General features: G+C 40.6%; 1 pseudogene; it reads right to left on the bottom strand.

Moving 5' to 3' along the window:
• LOC122679861 overlaps positions 1-14,305 on the bottom strand; it is a 50,387-nt pseudogene extending 36,082 nt beyond the window's left edge.
• Positions 14,306-19,954: the final 5,649 nt, after the last annotated feature.

The following is a 19,954-nucleotide window of genomic DNA, read 5'->3' as shown; positions in this document are numbered from 1 at the left end:
CAAGTAAATATTTTAAAATCTTTTTCTCATTTTTAAAAGACTAGAAAATTTAAGACAAAAACAACTGCATTATATTACAAAATTCATAATATATTTACAAGTAGAATGTGTGACAAAGTAGCACAAATAATAAGAATAGGGAAATAGATGTATGCTATAGCAAGGTCTTACATTATATAATGAGAGACATGATATAATTTAAAGAAAAATGTGATTAAAGAGTAATAACTTCAACATAATGGTAAACTCTGCAAAAAGAAGCATAGCTAGTACACCAATAAAGTACATAAAATAAAATATTAAAAACATCCAGTTAAAGATTAAAATAGGAACAAAGAAAACATAACACAAACAGCAAGTTAGTAAACATAAACCCAACTACATAAATGATTATATTAAATTTAAATAATTTAAACATTCCAAATAAAAGCAAGATAATCAGACTAGGCAAAAGTAAGACAAAATCATACATTGCATACAAAAACAAACATAATATAAACACGAAAACATATTATAGAGGTCAAAAAAGATAAACCATGAAAACACTGATCAGAAAAAGCTATACTATGTTAATAAGACTATAGAACAAAGAATATATTCAGAGAGAAAAAAGGAACATTTCACAATGATAAAATACAAAAGAAATTATGTAGCTTCAATCTAGATGCCCATCAGCAGATGAATGGATAAGGAAGCTGTGGTACATATACACCATGTAATATTACTCAGCCGTTAAAAAGAATTCATTTGAATCAGTCCTAATGAGATGGATGAAACTGGAGCCCATTATACAGAGTGAAGTAAGCCAGAAAGATAAAGAACATTACAACATACTAACACATATATATGGAATCTAGAAAGATGGTAACGATAACCCTATATGCAAAACAGAAAAAGAGACACAGAAGTACAGAACAGACTTTTGAACTCTGTGGGAGAAGGTGAGGGTGGGATGTTTCAAAAGAACAGCATGTATACTATCTATGGTGAAACAGATCACCAGCCCAGGTGGGATGCATGAGACAACTGCTCGGGCCTGGTGCACTGGGAAGACCCAGAGGAATCGGGTGGAGAGGGAGGTGGGAGGGGGGATCGGGATGGGGAATACGTGTAAATCTATGGCTGATTCTTATCAATGTATGACAAAACCCACTGAAATGTTGTGAAGTAATTAGCCTCCAACTAATATAAAAAAAAAAAAGAAAGAAATTATGTGGCTTCAAAATCAGTGTGATGCAACTGATACGGTGTTTAAAAGAAAACTTATAACTTTGATGCTTCCTTGATACCTACACTATAATAGAAAATGAAACTGAGAGCAAATTATCTAAGATTCCATCTCAAGAATCTACAGAAATACAGGAAATCAAAACAAAAGAGAAGAATTAAAACTAACAAAAATCAATGAAATAGGAAGCATACACAAAAAATAAAATCAATAAAGTCAATTGATAATTTTTTTTGAAAGGATAATAAAACTGATAATCCTCTAGCCAAAAAAAAAAAAAAAGTCAATCAAGGAAAAAAGGAGAGAATACACAAATTTAATACCACCATAAATGAAAGGGGGGTTAACATTATAGACCTTTGAATTTGAAGTATTAGTCACTGAGTCGTGTCCAACTCTTTGTGACCCCATGGACTGTAGCCCACTAGACTCCTGTCCATAAGATTCCCCAGGCAAGAATACTGGAGTGGATTGCCATTCCCTTCTCCAGGGAATCTTCCAAAACCAGAGATCGAAGCCAGGTCTCCAGCACTGCAGGCAGATTCTTTACTGGCTAAGCCACCAGGGAAACCCTTGTAGATCTTACCAATATTTAAAAGATATGAGATATAAACAAAATTTTATCCTAATTTGAAAACTTGTCTGAAAAAACTACTTGAAAATACAACTACCAAAATTTGATAGCACAAAAATTGGAAAATCTGAGCAGTCTTATATTTGTTAAAGAAATAGAATCCTTACTACAAAAACTTCCCACAAAGAAAATTGCAGCCTTGAAATGCCAGCTCTTCCATGGAGCTCAGAAACGACTCCCACATCAAAATAAAGGCAGAGAGGGTAGGAAGGAATGAGAGCAGGAGGGAAGTGAAAGGCAGAGGCTGTGGTGAATGTGGGAGTTGACCTGGATGTTGATCCCCAGCCTCCCTTCCTGCAATCCTTGCATCTTCATCTCCTCACCATTTTGTACTTCAGCACCACAGTCCTCATTTTGTGAAAGTGAAAGTGTGAAGCCCCTCCCAAATCCTTCTCCTGAACCTCTTGAAGTCCTCTCTGTATTTCATGCAAGCTCCTCTACATTCTTCTCAGTGTCATTGTTTCTACTCTGGATTTCTCCTAAACATAGTACTTCACTTCCAACAATCCAGTAAAGGGGATGAAGCTCTCTTTCACATCGACTTTCTTAAAATTGAGAAGAAACTCCAAGACTTCAATTTCAGTTAGATAATTGAACAGGCATGCTATTCTCTTCTTACTGCTTCTGTATCACCACTTTGGCCTACCTTCACTCAAACATCACTAAAACATGTTCCTGAAAATATAGAAGGGATAGACCAGAGAGATAAAACAGATGAAGAGATTAGCAGGAAAAAAACAAAACAGTTCATAAATATGTGAAAGCCTGAAGTAAAGCAGTGTTAGGGAGTAAAAACTGTTATCAAGGTTTAAATGCCAGAGCACCCTTTTAATTTTCAAGTGTATCTTAACCAGAAATTAATATCTAGACATTACATGCCTGCATGCTAAGTCACTTCAGTCATGTCCAACTTTTTGAGACCCCACAGACTGTAGCCCACAAGGCTCCTCTGTCCATGGGCTTCTCCATGCAAGAATACTGGAGTGGGTTGCCATTTCCTGCTCCAGGGGATCTTCCTGACCCAGGGATCGAACCCATATCTCTTATGTCTCCTGCATTGGCAGGCAGATCCTTTACCACTAGCGCCACCTGGCAAGCCCAACAAGACAGCATTTTTCTTAAAAAAATAATATTAGAGGCTTCAATATCTCACAAAGTTCAAACATTGCACACTCCATTTTCATTTACAAGCTGATTACAGAGACTGCTGTAGTGTTTCCACCAGTTTACCTGCAGTTGTAATCATATTAGGGCATTATGACAATAAAGAATGTTACTTGAAATGCCAGAAAACAGGTTTTCTTAAAAGAAGAATTTCTTTCTGAAATTCAAATGCCCCTTGAAAATAATTATTTTTAATAATAATAACAGAAGAAAATATTTGCAGTGATGAATAGCATGCATCATACATCACAGATGTATACTTACCTCCCTAAGTTTCAAGTTGTAGACATTAAATATGTACAGCTTTTTGTATGTCATCCATACTTCAAAGTAACTTAAAAATGAAAGTAATTCTTTTCTTAAGGGGTCTCAACAAGTATCACCAAAGATCTGCTGAGGGTGAGACTGGAAAAATCACTTTTGCAGAGATCATCCCCAAAAGAACTGATTGACTATGAGCTGCTAGAAACCTACTGCAGGTGTTCTCAGGGCTCCCCCTGTCCCACCCACCAGATGGTTGAACATTTTCAAAGACTCAACCAACTACATTAGGAATTCACTGTGATACTTGATTTTCCTCTAGGCCACTTGGTCAAATGGGAATAATGTCTCCGGTGTCTCTTCCACCATTGTGGTAACAACTGGAAACATCTCTGGAAGATACTGTGCTGACTCCTCAAATCCTAGTTTCACTGCTGTCTTTACTGCCTCCACCCTGACACAGGTCAAACACACTTGGTACTGAACACATCTCATGAGTCATTCAGGTCCTCTTGGCCTCACTGCCCTTAGTACCTGTTTTGCTAGTCATGTTTCCCTGTTGTGTCAACACCCCCATTAATGGGATGTGAGTTCCCCACCCAGGTGACCAGGTGCACCTGTAAGATTACTCTAGCTGCTGCCACAAATCCTCCTTCTTGCCCTGAATGTGTCTACTGATGTTCAAATGAACCAGTGAAATACCCTTGGGCCTTTTCCTTGTGTAACTGCACCCTGAGCCCAGTGTTGTCACTTGTCACTTGTCTGTGTGACTCTTTCTTTTGGCTCCTCATGGTTTCTTGAGCCAGCTCCCTTGCAGCCTCCCTGATATGGTCCCCTCATGCCTTTGGTGACTCTGTTTCTCTAAGATCAGAGAGCATAATAAACTATGTGTGCCTGGCCTTCTCTTATATCCTCTCTTGTGGCCAAACCTGACTGGCCATATGTACTTGTTTGTAACATTTGACCTCACCTCCCTGCCTCTTATGACACATCATGGAGATATGAAGAGTCCAACTGTCCACAGGTCTGAAGTCTTATACTGTCTGGGGCCAAACAAGCCCTTACACTCTCTTGAGGACCTAATGATCCAGGAACCACTGATCCACTGTGGTTCCAACCACTGTGACCAGAGTCTTCCCCCAAAGACACTCTAAAGTCTGTGATCTCTGTTTATAATAGCCAGGACATGGAAGCAACCTAGATGCCCATCAGCAGACGAATGGATAAGAAAGCTATGGTACATATACACAATGGAATATTACTCAGCCATTAAAAAGAATACATTTGAATCAGTTCTAATTAGATGGATGAAACTGGAGCCCATTATACAGAGTGAAGTGAGCCAGAAAGATAAACACCAATACAGTATACTAACACATATATATGGAATTTAGAAAGATGGTAATGATAACCCTATATGCAAGACAGAAAAAGAGACACAGATGTATAGAACAGACTTTGGGATTCTATGGGAGAAGGCGAGGGTGGGATGATCTGAGAGAACAGCATTGAAACATGTATATTATCAAGTGTGAAACAGATCACCAATCCAGGTTGGATGCATGAGACAAGCGCTCGGGGCTGGTGCACTGGGATGACCCAGAGGGATGGGATGGGGACGGAGGTGGGAGGGGGGTTCAGGATGGGGAACACATGTAAATCCATGGCTGATTCATGTCAATGTATGGCAAAAACCACTACAATATTGTAAAGTAATTAGCCTCCAACTAATAAAAATAAATGAAAAAAAATAAAGTCTGTGATTTGATTTTCCCATGATCATTCTGAGAATGAGACTGAGGTCTTTCCTGCTGGATATCCCCTCCCAAACCAGACAGGACTTACCTGAGCAGACTACTCCAATAGCTGAGACAAGATATGAGTATAGTTTTTAAAATCAGGTTGAACACAGTTATTGATACTCAAAGTTGATTCAGGCTCTGTCCTATTGCAGGAAAGATAGAAATACCAAATAGGGCCAAGTCTTGGTCCAAAATAAGACCCTCTGGGAGCATCAATGGCAACTCCACATTCCAGGTGTTTGCACAATGTATTTGCATCCTCCAGAAAACAGTACTGAACATACAGAGTGCCCCATGCTCCTTGGTGCTTCACTTCCACTCTCCCCTCATACCTTGGGCTCCATCCTTCAGCCTCAGCTCCAGAGCTGCAAGACAGAACCAGACATAGGACACAGGAGAGATTTTAGGAGACCATGCAGTGGTGTGCTGAAAAGTATTTAAAAATGAGTTGTCCAAGATGAAAAAAATCCCTGTGAATAGCATTTCTTGACTTCTGTGGTATAAATATTCCTACAACGGCCAACTCAAAGCTCCCAATGTGCCAACACTGAACCTGAAGCAGGAAAGGAGTCACCAGGTATTTCTCATGAGCCTGTAGAACCAGCTCCAGGGACACCACCCAGGACAGGCCTCCAGAGACTCTGGATGCTGCCCTCCCTGTAGATGTGCCCAAGGCTACCAGGGCCCAGCTTCTCTGTCTCAGTTACAGCTCCTGGCCTGGGATCCAGGGAGGAATCCTCCCTCTCCTTCCCTGTCCATAGGGAGCATCTCATCCAGCTTAGGAACAGAGGGCTGGGGTAACGGGCTGTAAAGTGTCCCAGTTATTCCTGTCACCTGTGTTCACATCTTTGGGTAATCCCCACACTCCAATGTACCTAGTAACATGCATCTAACAAATGAAATTTGACAAAAGCTATGTTACTTAAGAGCTTGCCTGGTGGCTCAATGTCTAAAAAAAAAATCTGTGTACCAATCAATGTAGGAGATGAGGTTTCGATCCCTGATCTGGGACAAACCCCTGGAGAAGGAATTGGCAACTCACTCCAGTATTCTTGCCTGGAGAACTCCATGGACAGAGGAGCCTGATGGGCTGCACTCCATGGGGTCCCAAAGAGTTGGACATGACTTAGTGACTGAACAACAAAATCACTGTCACTTAAGAGATTAGGATTCAAGATGACTCTGGTTTCCCCCTTGCTACCTATCTTGCTCTCTCTCTTGCTCTGTTGAAGCCAGTTGCCATGGTATGATCTAATTATGGAGAGACCTGCATGACAAGGACCTGAGGCAGTCCTCTAACCAACAGCCAGCAAGGGAGTGAGGCTCTCAGTTAAATAGCCCAGCTAGGTCTGAATGTTGCTGACATCCAGGTAAGTTGGTTTGAGTGGTTGAAACTTCAGATGATCATACCTTGTGAGACATCATGTGTCAGAGACCCAGGTAAATCATGTCAATTCCTGCCCACAGAAATTATGTGATGCTAGATGTTTTCTTCTTTCAGCTGCCAAGTTTTGCAGTAATCTGAAGCACAGCAACATATAACTAATGTAGGAGGGCAGGATGCTAAATGCAATAAGTAAAACAAAGGAAAAAATTCTTTGATCTCATTTATATATGGAATCTAAAAAAAACTAAATTCATAAAAACAGAGAGTAAATTGGTAGTTACCTAGGCAGGAATGGGGGTGGGAGTAATGAGTGATGGTCATCAAGTGGTACAAACTTGTACTTATAACATGAATAAGCTTTGGGGATGGAATGTATGTGTGACTAGTTGATAATATTCGATTGTATTCTTGATCATTACTAATAAAGTCAACCTTAAAAGTACTCATAACACACACACAGAAAAAATAATTATATGATGTGGTAGATGTGTTAGGAAACTTAATTGTGGTAATTATTCCATAATATATATATTCTTTTTTAATATTTTAATTTTACTAGAGTATAGTTGATTTATAATGCTGTGTAGTTTCAGGTATACAGCAAAGCGATTTGTTTAATATATATATATATTCATGCTTTTTTAGATTCTTTTCTTGTATAGATTATCACAGAATACTGATTAGAGTTTCCTGGGCTACACAGTAGGTTTATGCTGGAAAGCTATATAACATATAGTAGGGTGTGTGTGTGTTAACCCCAGACTCCTGATTTATGTCTCTCCCCCACTCCCAGTGTTTCCCCTTTGGTAACCGTAAGCTTGTTTTTGATATCTGTAAGTATCTTTCTATTTTGTAAATAAGTTCATTTGTATGTTTTTAAAATTAATTTTAATCGGAGTGTAGTTGCTTTACAATGTTGTGTTCCCACTGGTACAGTAAAGGGAATCAGCCATATGTATACATATATCCCTTCTCTTTTGGATTTCCTTCCTATTTAGATCACCACAGAGGACTGAGTAGAGTTCCCTGAGTAGGTTCTCATTAGTTATCGATTTTATACAGAGTATCAATAGTGTATATATGTCAATCCCAAGCTCCCAATTCATCCCATCCCCTTCTCCCCCGACCCCAGTGTCCACGCTATGTCTGTGTCTCTGTTTCTGTTTTGCAAATAAGACCATCTATTCCATTTTTCTAGATTCCATGCATATGCTTTAATACATGATATTCATTTTTCTTTTTGACTTACTTCGTATGAGAGTCTCTGGATCCATCTGCTGCTGCTGCTGCTGCTAAGTAGCTTCAGTCATGTCCGACTCTGTGCGACCCCAGATATGGCAGCCCACCAGGCTGCCCCATCCCTAGGTTCTCAAGACAAGAACACTGGAGTGGGTTGCCATTTCCTTCTCCCTGGATCCATCTACATCTCTACAAATGACCCAATTTCATTCCTATTTGTGGCTGAGTAATGTACCACTGTACACAGGTGATATTCGTCTTTCTCTGTCTGATTTACTTCACTTAATAAGATAATCTCCTACATCCATGTTGCAGCAAATGGCATTATTTCATTCTTTTTTATAGTGAGTAATATCCCATTGTATAACATCACATCTTCTTTATCCATTTCTCTGTTGATTGACATTTAACTTGCTTTCATGATTTGCCTTTGTAAATAGTGCTGCAATAAACACCAAGGTGCATGTATACTTTCAGATTATGGTTTTCTCTGGATACATGACCAGGAATGGGACTGCCAGACCAGTTGGTAGTCCTATTCTTAGTTTTTAAAGGCATCTCCATACTGTTCTTCATAGTGGTTGCACCGATTTACATTGCCACCAACAGTGTAGGAGAGTTCCTTTTTCTCCACACTCTTTCCAGCATTTATTGTTTGTAGATTTTTGATGATGGTGGTTCTGACCAGTGTGAGGTGATACCTCATTGTAGTTTTGATTTGCATTTCTCCTATAATCAGTGATGTTGAGCATAATTTCATGTTTTTTGGCCACCTGTATATCTTCCTTGAAGAATATATATATGTATTTCAAACCATACACTGTACACCTTACACTTATACCTTATTATATGGTGATTATATCCCAATAAAGCTGGGATATAGACTAAAACTTTTGTGAATGTAAGGGAAAATTGACAGAGGAATAATGGTAATGGGAGTTTGGAATATATTTCTCAGCCTTTAATACTTGAAATAAGCAATTTAGATAAATTATATTATATACAATTGACATATACTAAACATGCATGCATATGAGTTTACATATAAGGCTTTACTGTCATTACTATAAATTCTAAATGAATAACTTCATTTCTAGAATGAATAGTCTAAGTTTAAATTTTGCCTTTTTAGGGATACCTTCTCTGCTTCTCCCAGCTAGATTAAGTAACCCTGATGATGTCCCAACTGATGGCAGTTATCAAAGTTTATTATAAATTCTTGTTTTGGTGGCCAGCTGCACTAGACTATAAGTTTTATGAGCCAGGGCACTTCATTCATCACCATGGGGACCTCAGCATCTGGGGAACTGCAAAGGGTATGGATTTCATACCACACGAGTGAATCCTCCTACCAGTGCAGGAGATGTAAGAGATGCAGGTTCCATCCCTGGGCCAGGAAGATACCCTGAAGTAGGAAATGGTACCCTACTCCAGTATTCTTGCCTGGGAAATACCCTGAACAGAGGAGCCAGACAGGCTACAGTCCATGGGGTCACAGAGTCAGACACAACTGAGCATCTGAGCACACAAGCCTATTTTTAAACCAATCAACATTTGTTGATGAAAGTCTAAATAAATTCCAAAAAGAACACGTAGAAATGATGTAATTTAGTGCATTTCTCTGTGGCATTAAAATCAGTGGGAAAGGATAAAAAACAATTCAGGTGTGATATTGAAAAAATAAAATTAGAACTTGACATCATATACAAAATAACTTACACAGTTATTTAGTATTCACATATATTTAAATATATTCACAAAATTATAAGAGTAAGGATAAAATAATTTTCTTAAACTTGAAGTGGAAGAGAACACTCATAACAAGGCTCTGAAAGTAGAAACAAATACAGGAAATTTTTGTTGTTATTCAGTTGCTCAGTCATGTCTGACTCTTGCGACCCCATGAACTGCAGCACACCAGGCTTCCCTGTCCTTCATCATCTCCTGGAGCTTGCTCAAACTCATGTCTATTGAGTCAGCAATGCCAACCAACAGGAAATTTTAATAGGCAATTAATATTATTAGAAACTTCCATGAGGGATTTACCTGGTATCCAGTGCTTAGGACTCTGCACTTCCAATGCAGGGGGTGCAGGTTTAATCCCTGGTTCAGGAACTGAGATTCCACATGCCACATAGTACAAGCCAAAAGGAAAAGAAAAAGAAAATCCCATGAAACTGAAAACAAGGGAAAGATAAAATGAAACAATAGACTGAAAGAAACATCTTCAACCTATAAATCGAATAATTCAATAAGGACAAGGACATGCACCCAAACTATTTGGGTTCAAGTCTTGCCTCTACTTCTTATAACTGACTCAGCTTGGGCAAGTGACTTTGCTTTGCCTCAGTGATCTATTTCAGGGGATAAAAAGTATATTCTGCCTTGTAGGATTGTGTGCACTCCAATAAATTCATATAAGTGAATGCAGTATAGGTGGTAGTGTAGTTGTAGTAGATCATAGTAGTAGTAGTATAAAGAGCCTCCATATAAGTCATGAAAACATGATAAACATCACAAGTTAAAAAGAACAAGTGTCATGAGAAAATAATTCACACATAAAGGATTAAGTTAGTTAATACACACAAGTTTTTGCTATAAAAACAGGCTAAGATTTCAAAACTTCATAAGAAGACAAAGTTGGTGAGGTTATGTGGAAACTAACATTTTCATGGATATGAGAGTTGGACTATAAAGAGAGCTGAGCACTGAAGAATTGATGCTTTTGAACTGTGGTGTTGGAGAAGACACTTGAGAGTCCCTTGAACTTCAAGGAGATCCAACCAGTCCATCCTAAAGGAAATCAGTCCTGAGCATTCATTGGAAGGACTGATGCTGAAGCTGAAACTCCAATACTTTGGAGTATTCACTGGAAAAGACCTTGATGTTGGAAAAGATTGAAGGCAGGAAGAAAGAGAAGGGGATGACAGAGGACAAGATGGTTGGATGGCATCACCAACTCAGTGGACATGAGTTTGAGCAAGTTCTGGGAGTTAGTGAAGGACAGAGAAGCTTGGCATGCTGCAGTCCATGCGACTGCAAAGAATCAGACAGGACTGAGCAACTGAACAATCACAATATTGAAATGGCTTCTGCCATACATCAACATGAATCAGCCATAAGTACACATGTATCCCTTCCCTCTTAAACCTTCCTCCCACCTCCCTCCCCACCCCACCCCTCTAGGCTGTCACAGTGCACCGGCTTTGGGTTCCCTGTGTCATACAGAAAATTCCCATTGGCTACCTACTTTACATATGGTAATGTATATGTTTCAATGTTATTCTCTCAAATCATCCCACCTTCTCTCTCCACCACTGTGACCATAAATCTGTTCTCTATGTCTGCATCTCCACTGCTGCCCTGTAGATAAGTTCATCAATACCATATTTCTAGATTCCATATATATATGCATTAATATATAATATTTGTCTTTTTCTTTCTGACTTACTTCACTTCGTATAGAAAGCTCTATGTTCTTCTACCTCATTAGAACTGACTTAAGTACCTACTTTTTATAGCTGTGGAATATTCCATTGTGTATACGTATCACAACTTCTTTATCCATTTATCTGTTAATGGACATCTAGGTTGCTTCCATGTCCTAGCTATTGTAAATAGTGTTGCAGTGAACACTGGGGTACATGTGTCTTTATCAATTATGGTTTTCTCAGAGTACTTTCCCAGTAGTGGGATTGCTGGATCAGATGGTACTTTTATTCCTAGTATCTTATGGCATCTCCACGCTGTTCTCCATAGTGGCTGTATCCATTTGCATTCCCACCAACAGTCCAAGAGGGCTCCTTTTCCTCCATACCCTCTCCAGCATTTATTATTTGTGGACTTTTTGATGACTGCCATTCTGACCAATGTGAGATGATACCTCATTGTAGACCAATGGAACAAGATAGAAAGCCCGGAGATAAATTCACACATCTATGGGCACCTTATCTTTGAAAAAGGAGGCAAAAATATACAATGGAGAAAGACAGTCCCTTCAATAAGCGCTGCTGGGAAATCTGAAATTAGAATACTTCTTAACACCATACACAAAATAAACACAAAATGGATTAAAGACCTAAATGCAAGGCCAGAAACTATAAAACTCTTAGAGGAAAACATAGGCAGAGCACCTTTTGACATAAACCACAGAAAAATCCTCTATGACACACCTCCTAGAGTAATGGAAATAAAAATAAGCAAATGGGGCATAATTAAACTTAAAAGCTTTTGCACAATGAAGGAAACTATTAATATAAGCAAGGTGAAAAGACAACTTTCAAAATGGGAGAAAATAATAGCAAATGAAACAACTGACAAAGAACTTATCTCCAAAATATACAAGCAGTTCATGAAGTACAATACCAAAAAAAGAACAGAATCAAAAAGTGGGCAGAAGACTTAAAGAGACATTTCTCCAAAGAAGACATATAGATGGCTAATAAACATGTGAAAAGATGCTCAACATCGCTCATTACTAGAGAAATGTAAATCAAAACTCCACTTTTAGTATATGATTAAGAGAAACAATTATGGGTGGTCCTTACTTAAATGTAAAGAAGTACAGAGCAACTTTTTTCATAATGGCAAAAACACTGAAAACAACTAAATTTCCAATAGAGATGGTTAGGTGAGTATATTGCATTTCAGTCATATAATGAATTAACTGGAGGCAATTAAAAATTTCAATAGTATTTCTATGATATCCTGTATTTTTTAATTCTACAATAAAAATTTTAGTGTGTAAAAGAATAGATGATATAGAAAAATGTCCAAAATATATTACTGATTGTAGAAACAGATTACAAAATAAAAAATATTAATACTAAATTATTTACTACTGAGAGTCTAAGCTTTTGTGTCTAATGGCATAAATTGCATCTGCAGGATAATTTTATGCCTACGTCCAACATGAATTTCAAGGCTGAAGACTCCTACAATGTGTGCCCAGCTCAGAAATCATCAGCTGCTCAGAAAAGCCAAGACTATCATATTAAAGGGAGCAAGTTCAATGTTGTATGAAGTAGAAGACTAAAATTTTAGTAGGATAACTCTAAATGGTGTTGTTTTGAAGAAAATGAAAAGAGTGCTTGCTTTGGTGAAACACTCTTGCTTCTTAAAAAGCTACTGAGGAAATCGTCTACAGTTTGCCTAGTAAGGGCAGGGAGCTTGTATCAGAACATCCATTATCTTCCTCCTCATGGAACCAAAACCCACCTCTGCCCACCAGAGGCCCTCAGAAGGAGACTGTTGAGCATCTGCTCAGCACTCAAGGAGCAGATACAAGAAGAGAGGGGGCTTCCCGAAGAGAGCTGTGGACTGGAGGCTGAGGTCTGGGGGACAACAGTGAGCTCTAAGATGAGACAGGGCTGCACTGAGTCTCAGCAGACCAGCACCCACATCTGAGAGAGCCACCTCCTCCAGGCTGGAGACCAGATTCTCCACAGCCCCCATTCCTGACCCCCGCCATCCTCTCACTCAGGGGAAACCAGCTCCAGGGAGGAACAGGAGAAGGCACCAGACAGAAAGAGCTCCCTACAGAGTCACAGCAGATCCTGGGAGGGGAAAGGACCATCCCAGGCCCCCAGCACATCAGGAAATGTCACGGGGACCAGGGCAGGGACTCGGGAACTTATACACCTGGGGCTGCACATTAACTGATCTCTACAGACAAGAGGTCTCCTCTCCTGGCTGCAGGCTCCTCTGCTCCACAATGGACACCTGGTAGGAACAGGTGAGGCCAGCAGGCAGAGCCTCTCACAGAGCCCAGGGCTGGGCAGACCCGGCAACAAGCAGAGGGGAGCCTGGGGGATGGGGCAGAGGAGCCAGAGAGAGGCAGGCAGGTGCACGATTGTCTCTGATCTGGTTACATGCAGCGGCCATGACACCCAGCCCTGTGAGACCCTGTGTGCTTCACAGGCCAACGGACTCAGTCCCTGCTCAGCGGCCCAGTTCCTCTCACACAGACAAGCTCCACCCCCCTTAAACACACACACACACACACACACCCTCACACACTCCTCACTCACCCTCACACACATACTCTCTCTCTCTCACACACACACACACACACACACACACACACACACACAATCACAGAGCCTACAGGAGCATAGACACTGGAAACACAGGGACCCAGGGGCAGTGCTCACACACCAGGCACATGGAGCGTGTGGGAACAGCCCAGAGTCCCAGCTGAGCTCAGTCACTGGACCTTCCACACACTGGGAGCCACTGGGACTCCTAGAAGCTCCCTGAGAACAAAGGAGACCATGGAGGGACTCAGGGTGACCCACCTCGGTCCAGACCAAACCTCACTGCTCTGTATAATCTGCCGCCATGACCAGTGGACCCCCCACAGGAGAGGGACCAGTGTTCACAGTCAGCGTGGCTCCTTTTTGGTCAAAAACACTGAGGCTCGGCTCCAGAACTACAGACACCTTTCCATTCACCAAGGCATCCACTCCCTGCTGTGGACCCAGGACAGAGGGGCAGCTCTTACCTTGACCACCCACCACGGTGCCGAGGAGGAGGACACAGAGTCCCTGGAGGGAGAGGTGTCGGCTCAGAGCCATCCTGACCCCACGCCCTCAAGGTCACAGTCCCAGCTGCAGGATCAGCCTGTGAGGAGGCGTCAGGGTGCCGACCGGGGTCTATATAGACCATCCCCTACATCCTCCCTCCTGAGAGCCAATAGCGACACCTTTCACCATTTCAGGCACTATCGGAGGCTGCATCTGCCACTTTCTGAAGCTCAAACACCAATGAGTTTCTGCATCTTCAACATCTCCTTATATGAGCAACACGGTCTTTGACCTCCTGCTTCCGTGGTCCCTGAGAGCCAGGTGCCATGACCGGGGTGGAGTAGAAAAGTTGCATCAAAAAACATGAGTGATTCTCTCTCCCCTGATCATCCTGGCCGATCCCCACAATCTGTGAGATCTGGTAGGGTCAAGGTGTGGGATTGGTTGGCCTGTGTAGTCTATCTCTGGTGAAATCAAGCACTGATATTCCCTGGGACTGAGCTCTGGGTGGAAGCAGAAAACTCCAAGAAGGCTTGAAACTCAAGAATAATTATCAGGCCAGCAGGAAAAAAAAAAAAAGCATGGGAATTCACAGGTGAGTGTGGAGAGGGTGACATGGGAACCATCAAGGCGGGGGCATGAAATTGTTGGTCTTTCCCTCCTTCTCAAAATGACCTGGAGACTGGGTCCTGGATCACATACATGTATGCTCAGTCATGTCCAACTCTTTCAAGACTCCGTGGACTTTAGCCTTCCAGGCTCCTCAGTCCATGGGATTCTCCAGGCGAGAATACTGGAGTGGGTCCCATCTCCCCCTTCAGGGGATCTTCCTGACCCAAGGATGGTAACTTCTTCTCCTAGATTGTCAGGCAGACTCTTTACAGTTAACCACCAGGGAAGCCTGTGCTCTACAGAGGTACAAGAAAGGACACAAAGCACAACCACTTGGAGAGGATGCATGCACCTGACAATGGACAGCAGACAGGTGAACTGCCTCACGTGTTTGGACATGGGAACGCATGCCCACGTCTTTGAAAGCTCACAATTTGAAGGCTCACATGTAAGGGATTTACTGTATTAATAGTTAGCTTCATTAATGGCAATAATTTATCAATCATTATCAGAGAGAAAAGGGAAGAAATGAATAAGGATATGAAGGAAGATGGAAAGGAAAATTCCATATCTTCAATTTTATGTAATTAATCTAATGGTAAAGAACTCACTGACCAATGCAGGAGACTCAAGAGACATGGGTTCAATCCCTGGGTCAGGAAGATTCCCTGGCAGAGGGCATGGATTTCCACTCCAGTATACTTGCCTGGAGAATCCCATGGACAGAAGCCTGGTGGGCTATGGTCCATAGGGTCACATAGAATCAGACACAACTGAAGTGACTTAGCTGCACACCCTGTTACCATAAAAATCGTTTAACATAACTTTTGCCCACATTTCAGACTATTTACTTGTAACTGATACTCAGAACAGGAATTACTATATTTGCAGAATAGGAATTCATTATTTTTCAGAAATATTACATTTTTTACCATATTGTGATATAGCACCTGGAAGTCTATCTGTTCTCCTATGAATCACTCAACCTTCTTGAAAAAGGAAAAGGAAAAAATAAACCTCTCTCTTTCAGTCCACTCCAGGTCCAGGTTACTGTCTCTCCCAGGAGTGGCAGGGTTGGAGTTTTCCAGGCAGAGGAGACATCTGTGCCAATGGCTCCTTTCAATCTCTACCCCTGGCATTTTCCAGGGCTCACTGCTGGCCCTCCACTCAAGTAGACATTCTGTATAGTCTCTACATAGTTCTCTATGTAGCCCTTGGTGGGTGCTAGCCTTCTGAGTTCTGAATACTTAAAAATTAACTTTTACAACAAAAGTCCAAGGTCAAATCATAGTCCACTCACTATGTCAGTGCACTTGTCCAACACATGAAGGTTTCAGCTTCTTACATGGATGTTGATCAGTAGCTAAGTCATGTCCGACTCTTTGCAACCCCATGAACTACAGCACTCCAGGTTTCCCTGTCCTTTACTATCTCCCAGAGTTTGCTCAAATTCATGCCCATTGAATCAATGATGCTATCCAACCATCTCATCCTCTACCACCCTCTTCTCCTCCTGCCCTCAGTCTTTCCCAGCATCAGGATCTTTCTCAGTGTGTCAGCTCTTCACATCAGGTGCCAAAGTACTGGAGCTTCAGCTTCAGCATCAGTCCTTTCAGTGAATATTCAGGATTGATTTCCTTTTGGATTGACTAGTTTGATTACCTTGCTGTCCAAGGGACTCTTAAGAGTCTTCTCCAGCACAATTCAAAAGCATTGATTCTTCAAAGCTCAGCCTTCTTCACGGTCCAACTCTCACATCTGTACATGACTATTGGAGAAACTATAGCTTTGACTATACAGACCTTTGTCAGCAAAATGATATCTCTGCTTTTTAATACACTGTCTAGGTTTGTCATGGCTTTTCTTCAAAGAAGCAAGCATCTTTTAAAATTTTATGGCTGCAGTCACCATCCACAGTGATTTTGGAGCCCAAAAAAATAAAATCTGTCACTGTTTCCACTTTTTCACCATATATTTTCCATGAAGTGATGAGACCAGATGCCATGATCTTAGCTTTTTGAATGCTGAGTTTTAAGCCAGCTTTTTCACTCTCCTCCTTCACTTTCATCAAGGAGCTCTTTAGTTCCTTTTCACTTTCTGCCTTTAGAATGGTATCTTCTGCATATCTGAGGTTGTTGGTATTTCTCCCAGCAGTCTTAATTCCAGCTTGTGATTCATCCAGCCTGGCATAGCTCATGATGTACTTTGTATATACATTAAATAAGCAGGGTAACAATATATAACCTTGATGTACTCCTTTCCCAATTTGGAACCAGTCCATTGTTCCATGTCTGATTCTAACTGTTGCTTCTTGTCTTGCATACAAGTTTCTCAGGAGACAAGTAAGGTGGTCTGGTATTCGCATCTCTCTTTAAAAATTTTCCACAGTTTGTTGTGATCCACACAAAGGTTTTAGCATTGTCAATGGAGCAGAAGTAGACTTTTTAAAATTCCCTTGCTTTTTCTATGATCCAGTGGATGTTGGCAATTTGATCTCTGGTTCCTCTGCCTTTTCTAAATCCAGCTTGTACATTTGGAAGTTCTCAGTTCACGTATTGTTGAAGCCTAGCTTGAAGGATTTTGAGCATTACCTTGCTCAGGTAATATCAATCGCTATCAGGTTCCACTTTGTAAGCGTGCAGTTTACAGGATTACCACAAGGCGGCAGAGCTGGGAATGACAAATTCCTGGAAGGTAGGGTCAAGTAAAACTTAAGGGCTTGGTATTTTTTAAATGATCACAATATTATTTTCATATTTAAATATATTAGAATGGTCTGTTGATGAAGACATCAGAATTTCATTGTTTGAACTATAAATAAATAAGTTACAATAGAAATATAGATAGATACTAAAGAAATAGATTAGGTAGATTTAAGGATGTATTGATTGTGACAGATGAATATATTGATACGTAGATACAGAGACACAATATGTATATATAAGGGGCTTTTAAAATGTGCTAAATCCCTTTCCTTTTATTACATTTCAGCTAGTCACCAAATGATGTTTCAGGGAGAGAAAGAGATTGTTGTTACGGAAATAAAGAGAAAGTAGGAGTCATCATTCAACTCAAGCCCTCCAAAATACGATTTTGGAGACCCAAGAAGAAAATACATAATTTAGAAAGACGAAGCATTTCTAAACTTCACATTTTTCCCCTTTGTATATTGAGGGTTTGATTTGGTACGATTCTGAGCACAACTGTTTTATAAACCATATCTAAAGAAGATACAAAATATAATTTAAAGGAACTGCCCCAGACAGAAAAGTGAAAGTGAAAGCACTAGTCACTCAGTCACTTTGCAACCCCATGGACTGCAGCCCACCAGGCTCCTCTGTTCATGGGATTCTCCAGGCAAGAATACTGGAGTGGGTGGCCATTTCCTCCTCCAGGGGATCTTCCAGATCCAGGGATTGAACCCACGTTTCCCGGTATCACAGGTGGATTCTTTACCACTGAGCCACCCCGGAAGCCCATGCCACCATTGTACTGCTCATGAAACCATCTTGCCATCTGTGCACTGTCATGAATTAAGTTGTGTACTTGCTCATTTTGCTTTATAATCTGGAATATACTTGGGAAAATTTCTGTGTCTAATTCAACCCCATATCCCCAATGCCCAGATAATTTAAAATGCCAAATGATGTCTGTTAAATAAATGAATGAATGGTACTGAGAGGTGTTTACACAAATCCTCCCTATCAAAAAGAATTGTTTTGGAAACAATTCAACTTGCTGTAAGCGCTTAACAGCACAATGCAATTTGCATCATTTGTTGTAATGACATTTCAATACTATTAAATGGTAAGGGCTATGGTATGAGTTCACTACAACTTTGACCTTTCTGCAATGAATGCAGTAAATTCCAATAACCAGAAACAAAGGCAGCTCCATTTTCAGAGCAGTGCTGAGACAGCCAGTTCTAAAACTGCAGAAATGCAGCAAGTATCTGTGTATCCAAAGATACAGTTGACAAACCAGAGCTCGCTGACAGGTGAAGAGCGTGAAGTCTCATGCTCTTGTTTTAATCAGATATGGCCAAGAGGGCAGGATGTTGATATATTTACCATTTGTCACATTTTCAATCCAAACCACACATGATTGTAACAGGAAGAAAATTTTGTTATAAAAAACATTTCGTTCAACAGTTTCTGTGTTGAGAAGTGCAGAAGTAAAGAGCAGAGAGAATTCTGTTCTTTGACTTAGGGCAACTTTAACTGGCCTGGTGGATTGTAAGGCAGTACAATATGTTACAACAACATTGTAATGTAGCAGTATTATTCCCAGTTTGCACATTAGAAAATGGAAGTTTAAGATGCTAAGTTGATCTCTGGTGGGAATGCAAACTAGTACAGCCACTATGGAGAACAGTGTGGAGATTCCTTAAAAAACTGGAAATAGAACTGCCATATGACCCAGCAATCCCACTCCTGGGCATACACACCAAGGAAACTAGATCTGAAAGAGACACGTGCACCCCAATGTTCATCGCAGCACTGTTTATAATAGCCAGGACATGGAAGCAACCTAGATGCCCATCAGCAGACAAATGATAAAGAAGCTATGGTACATATACACAATGGAATATTACTCAGCCATTAAAAAGAATTCATTTGAATCAGTTCTAATGAGATGGATGAAACTGGAGCCCATTATACAGAGTGAAGTAAGCCAGAAAGATAAACACCAATACAGTATACTAATGCATATATATGGAATTTACAAAGATGGTAATGATAACCCTATATGCAAAACAGAAAAAGAGACACAGATGTACAGAACAGACTTTGGGACTCTGTGGGAGAAGGTGAGGGTGGGATGTTCTGAGAGAATGGCATTGGAACAAGTATACTATCAAGGGTGAAACAGATCACCAGTCCAGGTTGGATGCATGAGACAAGTGCTCAGGGCTGGTGCACTGGGAAGACCCAGAGGGATGGGATGGGATGGGGAGGGTGGCAAGAGGGGGGATCGGGATGGGGAATACATGTAAATCCATGACTGATTCATGTCAATGTATGGCAAAAAGCACTACAATATTGTAAAGTAATTAGCCTTCAACTAATAAAAATAAATGAAAAAATTTTTTTAAAAAAAGAA

The sequence above is a fragment of the Cervus elaphus genome, chromosome 22, assembly GCF_910594005.1.
Source record: "Cervus elaphus chromosome 22, mCerEla1.1, whole genome shotgun sequence".
Classification (NCBI taxonomy): domain Eukaryota; kingdom Metazoa; phylum Chordata; class Mammalia; order Artiodactyla; family Cervidae; genus Cervus; species Cervus elaphus.
The sequence above is the reverse complement of the archived record's forward strand: the minus strand, read 5'-3'. Positions and strand labels throughout refer to the sequence as shown.